The sequence below is a fragment of the Nelumbo lutea genome, chromosome 3 (assembly GCF_056320005.1).
Source record: "Nelumbo lutea isolate HS-2025 chromosome 3, American lotus-T2T, whole genome shotgun sequence".
NCBI lineage: Eukaryota > Viridiplantae > Streptophyta > Magnoliopsida > Proteales > Nelumbonaceae > Nelumbo > Nelumbo lutea.
Window position 1 is genome coordinate 84,587,014 of NC_142686.1, and position 9,411 is coordinate 84,596,424.

Sequence of the window (9,411 nt, forward strand, 5' to 3'; positions counted from 1 at the left end):
CAAGTACATTGCCACAAGTGAGGCTGCCAAAGAAGCCATGTGGATGAAGAAGTTCATTCACGAGTTGGGAGTAGTTCCGTTCAGCACATCACACATCCCGTTGTTGTGTGACAACAATGGAGCCATTGCTCAGGCTAAGGAACCACGAGCCTACTCGAAGTCGAAGCACATCGAGAGTAAGTACCACGTATTGTGGGAGATTGTTGGTAAAGGGGATGTCCTGATTCAGAAGGTAGCATCAACGGAAAATGTAGCAAACCCATTGACGAAACCACTATCACAGAAAGTGTGTGATAAACACGTGGAAAGCATGGGACTCCGGCTTATACCTGATTGGACCTAAGTGCAAGTGGAAGCTGTTGGACAGTTTTGTATGCCCTTAGCTTCAATCAGAATGATGTACATTATGAGTTTATTGTAAATGAATAAAAGTACATATTTGATTCATGTTCCCTTGGTATGTTTCTGTGTAATACCCTTAAACTGGACACTTAATGAGACTTGTGTTAGTTTAGAATGTTCACAGCCAGTGGGTCGGTCTAGGGAGACCTATCCTGATAAGGCTGACACTAATGTGCCACCAAGTCGGTTGGGGTGGCCTGTCTCAGCCACCAGGGTGAGACCCAAGGCACATATAGTGTAGGATCAATTGAATCTTTGAACTAGACCAGATTTCCAGTATTACCCTGGACCTTGGAGATTAATGGGCAAAACTGGAAAGTTACACCCGACCCTTAGACTCGATTATGATACTGCACTAGGTGTTAGATTGGGTTGTCTTTGATGTACCAATCAGTGAGATCCTTATCGGGGGTCAAAACCTAGGTATGTTGGGACAATCTGAGAATTCATCTGAGTGGGTGATCATAATGACATGATCAACCCCTTTGTTGGATAGAGGTAATGATCAGGGATGCACTCTCTTTGATGGAAACCAAGACTACCGGCAGCCGATTTCAATCGTTGAGATTTGTTTTGCGAAATATATTTTACATGAGATAATGAGATATAAAAGTATATATATTATGGTTTCTAAAATGTTTGCAAAAGGTTTTAATTCCCTGGATCCATATAAGCAGAGAGTGCAATTGCAGCCGAGGGAGAGGTCCTCTTTTGTCGGGTAGTGTATGATCATTATGGGCTAAGAGGTTGAGTGTAATACCATTGAGGATAATACCTGATGGGCTAATCTTGCATCTGTCCACAGTTCCTGGGTGTTACAAGGTGGCTTGGCCCAGGGACCACTTAGGGTAAGTGTTGGGCCCATAGAGCTCATTTGATGGATTTTCAGGGGTGCACTGTCCGTAACAATGTATTCGGTCAGGCCTTGTAACAAAGGCTGGGCTGAACCCATGTGGCTGATGTGTAGATCAATGCTTGGGTCCCATGCCATACAAGGAAGCCCAACTGGGCAATAGTTAGGAAGGCTAAGTGAGCACTGGACCTTAATGGGCCTAAAGCCCATTTCGAACTGGGCTATTTAATTAGTTTAATATGGGGCAAATTTTGAGATGGATTAGCAGATAGGATAGGGTCTTAACCCTATCCACTCAGAGAGTCCAGATCTAAATGTGATTTGGATATGGAAGCCTCCTAATAACATTAGGAGAAGGCTGATCTAATCTGTAGATAAGATAAAGGCTTATCCTTATCACCTAAAGGGATGTCTGGTCCAAATATGATTTGGATCAGCAACTCCTAATTGGATTAGGAGCTGATCCTTTAGGGTTACAAAAGAAGGAAGAGGCGGCAGCCTTTAGAAAAAAAAAAAGATATTCACATCCTCTTTAGTGCTGAAATCATAGAAGAAAGAAAAGCAACCCTGTAGAATATTTTCTTATTGCCTCCTTCTTCTTGCCACCTACCTTGCCAGTTCGATCTCCAGTTCAGTAGGAGAAGTCAAGATTTGATCTTGATATTAGTTCTTTGTGAAAGAACTGATAGGAAGCTGTGCTCATGTGCCATCCTGCTATTTCTTGCGAAGGACTAGGTTCTTGGAGAAGAACTCTGCTGATTCTACTCCATCCTGCACTGCGCCATCTTCAGTGGGAGCAGTCTTTGGATCCTACTTTGGGCATGAACACCTCCATTGGGATATATTACTCATCCGTATCAGGTATAATTCTCTCCTACTGCTTTTGTTTAGATCTAGTTCAGTTTATGGTTCAAGATTGATCATTGAAAATATGATTTTCTAAATAGGGAATTCGATTCTCAGTTGAAAGGGAGATAATTTTTTTTGAAATTCGCCCACCTTATTCCGCAAGATTTGGGTGTCCATACGATGGATCTCTCATCCCTTCAGGGGTTTGGGTTTAAGGTTTTAGGAGTGCATTGGGGTTTTGGGTTTAAAGCTTTATGAGTTAGGGAATTAGGGTTTAGGGTTTAGGGTTTAGAGGTTTGGGGTTAGGAGCTTTGGGATTGGAGATTGTGGATTGTGTTCAAGGTTTGGGGCTTAGACATTAGGGAATAAGGCTTAGGGATTTAGGGTTTAGGGTTTGGAGTTTAGTATGTTAGGGATTTGGGTATTGGGGTTTGGTGTTTTCATTTATTGGGGTTTTGGGGTTTCTTGGTTCTTGATTCTAGGGTCAAGGGTATAAGTGGTAGGTATTAGGGTTTTATGGTTTTACACTTTTATTTCTTTTAGCTATTTTACAGGTTTAAGGATTTTTAGGGTTTAGGTTTTAGTGTTTTGCTTTTATGCTTAGGGTGTTGAGGTTTAGTGTTTTTGGTTTAGGGGTTTAGGTGTTTGGGGATTAGGATTTAGAGTTCAGAAGTTGGAGGATAGGGGTTAGGAGCATGGAGGTTGACAATTGGGTCAAGTTTGGAGTTTGGGTTTAGGGGTCCGGTTTTATGGGTTTAGGGTTTAGCAATTAAGGGTAAGGGGTTAGGGATTGGGTGTTTAGGGGTTTAGGGTTTCAAGGTTGGGGTTTTTGGATGAAGATTTTAGGGTATTAGAGCTTTTGGTTTAATGTTTAGGGTTTGTAGTTTGGAGTATTGATGTAGTGTGGTTTTGGGGATCTAGAGTTTTGGGTTCAGGTTAGGAGTTTAGGTTGGTCTCTAAGACCAAAGCTAGGTAAGTTGAATTTGTATTGTATAGTGGTGAAACCAAATAGTTTGGAAAATATGGTTGTTAGGGTTAGAATAGTCTAGTTTGATGAGTTCTTCGATCCACTATGGACTGCCATTTGCCACCCAAGACGGAGGAATGTTTAGGCTGGAAATGATTTGGTTGGTTATTGCTTTACTAGGTTTTTCCAGGCTAGGTAGATTAGCGTAGGACAAGTTTGACCAAGTGAGGATGTTCGCTTGCTCAAGGGGTTTCGATTAAATGAACTGAGATGTTTAGTTTCTTCTGGTTGAATATAAACCTCCAAAACAGGATGGACTATTGTGAGATGGACCTCTCCATTGTAGAAGCTTAGGTGGAAGTCTGTTAGCTTGGTTGGGTTATGGACTAGCAAGGCTGTCTGATGGACTGATGGTTCATTAGTTTGAGTTCGAGTTTTGGGTTGACTTCTAGGTTATGTGTGGTTCAGCTATGCCTTAATGGGGTGGGTTTAGTTCAGCCATGTTTAGTGGGTTCAGATTGTTTTGGTGGGTTCAGCTGTGATTTAAGAGGTTATGCTTTGATGGGGTGGGTTTAGTTCAGCCATGTATACTGGGTTCAGTTTGTTTTTGTGGGTTAGATTCAACTATGTTTCAATGAATTAAATTGAGATGGGTTACTTTTGGGTTAGCCCAAGATCAGCTGGATCTGTTCTATCTCAGTATGGTTGGATCCTTTTGGGTTTAGTTTGCTGAGTTTTGTTAGGCTTGAGTCAACCTTGGATAGGTTAAAGTGATCTTATCTAGATTTGGCTAGGTAGAGTTGGTTCAGTTGTGTTGTGCTGAGTTTGGTTCTAGGGCTGGTTTGGTGGGTCTATTTTCATTTGTGCTTTAATAGGTTACGTAAGGCCTAGTTGTAATTTGGTTGAGCAGGACTAGGTTTAGTCAAGTTTTTAAGTTTGGATAGGTTAGGTTAGGTCTTGGCTAGGTGGGACTAGGTCCAAGCAAGTTTTGATCCTAACTTGGTTCTTGTTAAGTTTAGATAGGTTAAAGTTCTAGGTTCATTTTAGTAGGTTAGGTTTGGCTTATCCTTGTCCTGATGAGCTAAGCTAGACTTTGTTGAGGTTTGGTGGGTTTGGTTAATCTCAGGTACATTGAATTGGTTCTAGTTGGGTTTTCCTACTTTGGGTTTGATTTGGCAATGTCTTGATAGCTTGGGTTGGGTTCCGAAAATTGGATTAGTTTGATTGGTTGATGGTTCTACGCAAGCTAGGAGGTGAACGGGATTTAACTAACATTTTTTAGGTGTAGGCAAATGGGTTGGCTAGGTAAGTTCTATTTCCTTTTTTTCCTTTTTTCTTTTTCTTTTGAGCTTTAATAGGTTAGGTGTGGTTCACCTTATGTTTTGAATGGGTGGGATTAGTTCAACCATGTTTTAGTAGGTTCAGCTTGTTTTGGCGGGTTAGATTCAGCTATATGTTGATCAATTAAATTGGGGTGCGTTAGTCTTGGGTTAGCCAAGGATAAGGTGGATTAGTTCTATCTGAGTATGTTTGGATCCTATTGGGTTTAGTTTGCTGTCTTTTTCTAGGCTTGGATAATCCTGGGATGGGTTAGAATGGTCTTATCTAGGTTTGGCTAGGTATAGTTCGTTCAGTTCTATTGGAGTGAGTTTGGGACTAGGGCTGGTTGGGTTGTCTAAGTTTGTTTGTGCTTCAATAGGTTAGCTTAGGTCCTTGTAGTTAAGTTTGGTTGAGTAGGACTTGGTTTAGTCAAGTTTTAAGTTTGCATAAGTAAGGACTTGGTTGGGTGGGACTAGGTTCAAGCAAGTTTTAGTATTAACTTGGTTGTTGTTAAGTATAGGTAGGTTTGGTTAGGTGGCCGAGTTTAGGTTAGTTTTGGGTATGGTTAAATTGGTTCTACCAAGGTTTGGTCAGGCTCAGTCACGTGGGATTTGATAGAGTGGGTTTGGTTATCTTACGTGGAATGGATTGGTTCTAGTTGGGTTGAGCTAATGTTGTGTTGGATTCAACTATATCTTGATAGGTTGGGGTTGGGTTGGATGACTATTGACTAGTCTCAGATTGGTTCTAACTAGGTTCATCTATGACAGGTTTGGTTTAGCTATGTATTCATAGGTTAGGTGTGCTTTGCTTAATCTTGGGTAGGTTGGATTGAGTTGTAACTAGGTTCAGGTATGTCGGTTATGCAATAACAGATTGGGCTGAGTTTGGTTGCTTGAAATGGTTCTAACTAGGCCCAGCTATATTGGTATTGGTTTGTGCTATGCCTTAATGGATTGGGTTGAGTTTATTTCTTTAGGAGGTTGAGTGGGTTGGAATAGGTTATAGTTTGCAATTAATAAGGTCATATCTTTAGGGCCATGTTCTTTTTTCGGAATCACATTTACCTGGTAAATGCATTTTAGTAGGTTAGGTTTGGCTTATCCTTAATGAGTTAAGCTAGATTTACCTAGGTAATTGTATTTACCCATGTTCTTTTTTTGTGTGATTTACCTGGGCAAATGATGTTTCTTATTTTCCCATGTTCTTTTGCAATACCCATTTTCCTAGGTAAATTGTTATTTTTTCATCTGTTTCCAATTTTACCCTTTGGACATGGATTCCAAAACAATGTCACAAAGTCTTAAATGCCCCTAAAATTTTCGGAAATAAACCATGCTGCCTCTTCTTTTAAACCCAATTTGAGCCTAATTCAAGTTTTTCCTCTAGAACGATAGAAGAAAACATCATCTGCCATTATTTTGGGCTCAAATTTTGGGCATTTAAGTCTGTTGTCATAATTTTTTGTTTTCTTTATGAAAATCAAAGTAGTTCTGGTTATTTAATGAACCATTGGATTTTCACAAATAACAAATAGCAGAGGAGAGTTTAAAATGTCAATGCTTATAAGATCATGTCAATCCTTTGACCATCAAAATCACAATTACAAAATGAAATGTAAGTCTAAATTACTTCCAATAAGCAGCATACACCAAAATTACATGGTTGGGGCTTTTCAAGTACAGCCAAATATACAGTTCTCTATCAAAGAAGAATAACAGAGAATGGGAAAAAACAGGGGAAAATTAGTTGGATGTCATTGAGGAAGAAGGAATAAAAATTCTCCATTGACCATAGTGAAGGCACATATGGAACACCTCAGCACATTGCCTGGCTTCACTTGGCACAGCTGATTCATATATTAAGACGCCTTCTTCAGCAACAGGTTAATGATCAACTCATCCAAAATTTTGAACCGACCAAGTCTTGGTTGGCAGCAGAACCACAGCTAGCTAGCTGCTGAATGCGAGAAGAGAACTCTCCAGCCTGCCATGAATTTTAGCCATTAGGGCTCAAGCCATGGAACAAAATACAACATATACATACAATCAAGGAAAATACCATGTTTTCTGCACAAATGTCTGGAACAATGAAACATGGGAATTCTATAGGCTCAGTTTGGAAGGAATACAATCTTGTTCCTATTCAGACAGGAAATTTCTAGATAAGTCACCTACAATCAGAAAGTTGGGTAAAAATTAAATGGAAAAAAATGATAGACCTTGTTGAGATGGGCCAAAGTACAACACCAATTCATGAGAGTTCCTTCTGATTGTTTCCGGAATCAGTCTCCATCATTTTTTGAACATGTTGTATGTCATGTGGATATTATAGGCATACTTGTTTGTAAATTCTAAGGATTCCTCACCCTCCTTACTACAATATTTTTTTCCGTTTACTAAAAAAATGTCAACCAGTAATGCAGCAAAAGCTCTAGTCTGTTCGTAACATAGAGGGAAGGAGGTTCATTCTTAAACCACCTCCTGATTTTATATATTAGAGGCCCACCTAAGTATATGCAAAATTGAGAATAAATAAGAGCAAAAGACCCAATAACTTTTGCAAGTTAACAAGTCTACAACAACAAAGACAACTTTTTTCTTGTTGAATCTTTGTATGAGGCCTCAAGTTCTCACCATCGGTTTGAGTTTTAAGGGGAAGGAGTACTTCATAAATCATTTCCTAGCATTTGAATTGTTAAGAACATGAAGGATTATGATAGAAAGTAAATCCTTTACATAGAATCCATTACAACATCCATGTAACTACTGAGAAACAGTACCGTTGTCAAAGACTATAATAAATGCTAAAACCGGAACTAATTTTCTCTCTTCCATGGTTGGCTTACTGTATTGCAACCTGGGTGACCAGGGTTCAAATCATTGAAACAACCTCTCTATATGTGCAGGGGTAAGGCTGCATAAACCTGTCCCTCCCCAGACCCTGCGTTGGCGAAAGCCTCGTACACTGGGCTGCCCTTTTTAGAAAGCAATGCTTAAAAGTTACACATAATAAAAGGCCAAGACAAAAAAAATGGTATTTTGTATCAGAGAGTCCAAAAATAGCCTTTCTCTTTGCCATTCAAATTGAGTGAAATGCCAAGGGAAAAAACAAAGACTACAAACTGTAGAATGATCCCAACAAAAGAACAACTGTTCTTCCCTATAATTTATTTATTCAAGCTGACATCAAATCCAGAACTAACCAACTCTGCAAAACAGGATTCATGTAGTTAGTTGGAGTATGGCATTGTTGGGTCGAACTGACCCTAAAATTGGGTAAAGTTTTAAAGGTCTAGTATCGTTACCCAATACTTGGCAGTTCACATCATCCAGATTCCAGATTGTATTTTCTTATAAACAACTCTCCTTAACTTTACTTAGTATCCAACACTAGAAGTTGTCTGATGAACCAAGAAAACTTTTGAATCCTTTGATCATGAAAATGTTGGGGCCTTAATCCAGCATTTTATCAAGATTCAGGAATTATGAACTGGGCTTATCTTTTGTGCCTTTATAAATCCTACAAGATTGATTAATTGATTTCCACCTACACATATATGATTATCCTATAAAAACAGAACTCTTTACATCTTCACCTATAGCTGCACATACAAAGATGAATGTATCTACAAGTTCATATATGCACTGAAAACGGAAGAAGTTCTTAACACTACCCTCAGAGAATTGAATACCCAGAACAGATGTAGAAAGTTGAGTAGAAACCTCTAGTTCTCTGCCTTGTACCCACAAGAAATAATGCCTTGAGTTCAAACCCCGCTAATTACTAAAGGAGTTCAAAACAATTTAATTATTAATCTATTGCGTATATATGATTATAATTAAAGAAAGAAGAAACATATATATGATACCTAGGGCTTGCAATTGTGTAGAAGCCAGCATTGATGCAAGTGCCTCCACCCAACACCCGAGCCCTTGCATTAATGACTCCGTCGGTGGAGATGAAAGCCTGAGATGCGGAGGTGGGTGAGGTGTCTGCTAGAGAGATGTGGAAGTTCTGCAAGTAGGAGACGTTGTGGTTGGCAAATGATGCACCCCCTCTCTCTAGCAAGATTTTGATAATCTATTTACATTGGCATACCAATTTCACCAACGGCGCGTAGCAAGATGATGGAGTGGAAGAGGAGAAACGTGATTTTTGGAGAGGAAGAACGGAGGAGGAGAAACGCAGAGCTGAAAGGTGAGAGGAGAAAATCGGAATGAAGGAGAAGAAATGCAGAGCCAAGAGGTGAGATGAGAAAATCGGAATGGAGGAGAAGAAATGCAGAGCCGAGAGGTGAGAGGAGAAACGCAGAGCCGAGATCAGGGAAAAAAGAAGTCGAAGAGACTCTTATCTTGTGGGGTGCAATTTTGAGATTTTATGTTTTATTTGTTTACCCTTCACTCGGGAAACCAATTTAGCCGAGTGTCGCAAGGGTATCGTTAAACCGGGGAACTGATACCCGGGAAAATAAAACTTTGCGTAAGTCCACATAAATTTAAAATTCGAACACAGGTAAATTGGTCAATGGGATTGTGAATCCCAAATCCCATTGGCATTGACCAAACTTTCCCCCCTCCACTTTACGAAAAATGAACATGGCCTAGGTCTAAGGGGTTTGAATAAGTGTGGCTTTGAATGAATTGGAACAGTTTTCTTTGGTAAAAATTGCAAGTTCAGGTGAGTTAGTTTGGTTTAGGGAGGTTTTTGTGGATGGTGGGGTGTAGTTTGAATTGGTTCTGATAGGTTTGTTTGGCTCTTGTAGGTCTAAGCAAGTGAGTTTGGTTTAGGTAGGTTTAGGCAGTTTGAACAAGTGTAGATTGGATTGTTTAAGGTGGGTGTGGGTAGATTGGATAGATTTGTTCAGTTCTTGTGAGTCTAAGTGTGTTGGCTTGGTTTAGATAGGGTTTAGTTTAGGTGGGTGTGGGTTCGTTTCGATGGGTTTGCCTGGTTCTTGTAGGCTTAAGTGAGTAGCTCTAATTTTTGCTTTTGAATAGTTTTAGGTTGGTTAAATGGGATT

General features: G+C 39.7%; 1 long non-coding RNA gene across 1 annotated transcript; it reads right to left on the minus strand.

Moving 5' to 3' along the window:
- Nucleotides 1-5,994: 5,994 nt before the first annotated feature.
- Nucleotides 5,995-8,963, minus strand: LOC148866158 (uncharacterized). Its single transcript, XR_016109095.1, has 2 exons — nucleotides 8,263-8,963; nucleotides 5,995-6,377 (listed from the first exon to the last, which is right to left on the minus strand). It is a non-coding gene; the product is annotated as an uncharacterized LOC148866158 (long non-coding RNA).
- Between the last annotated feature and the right edge of the window lie 448 nt (nucleotides 8,964-9,411).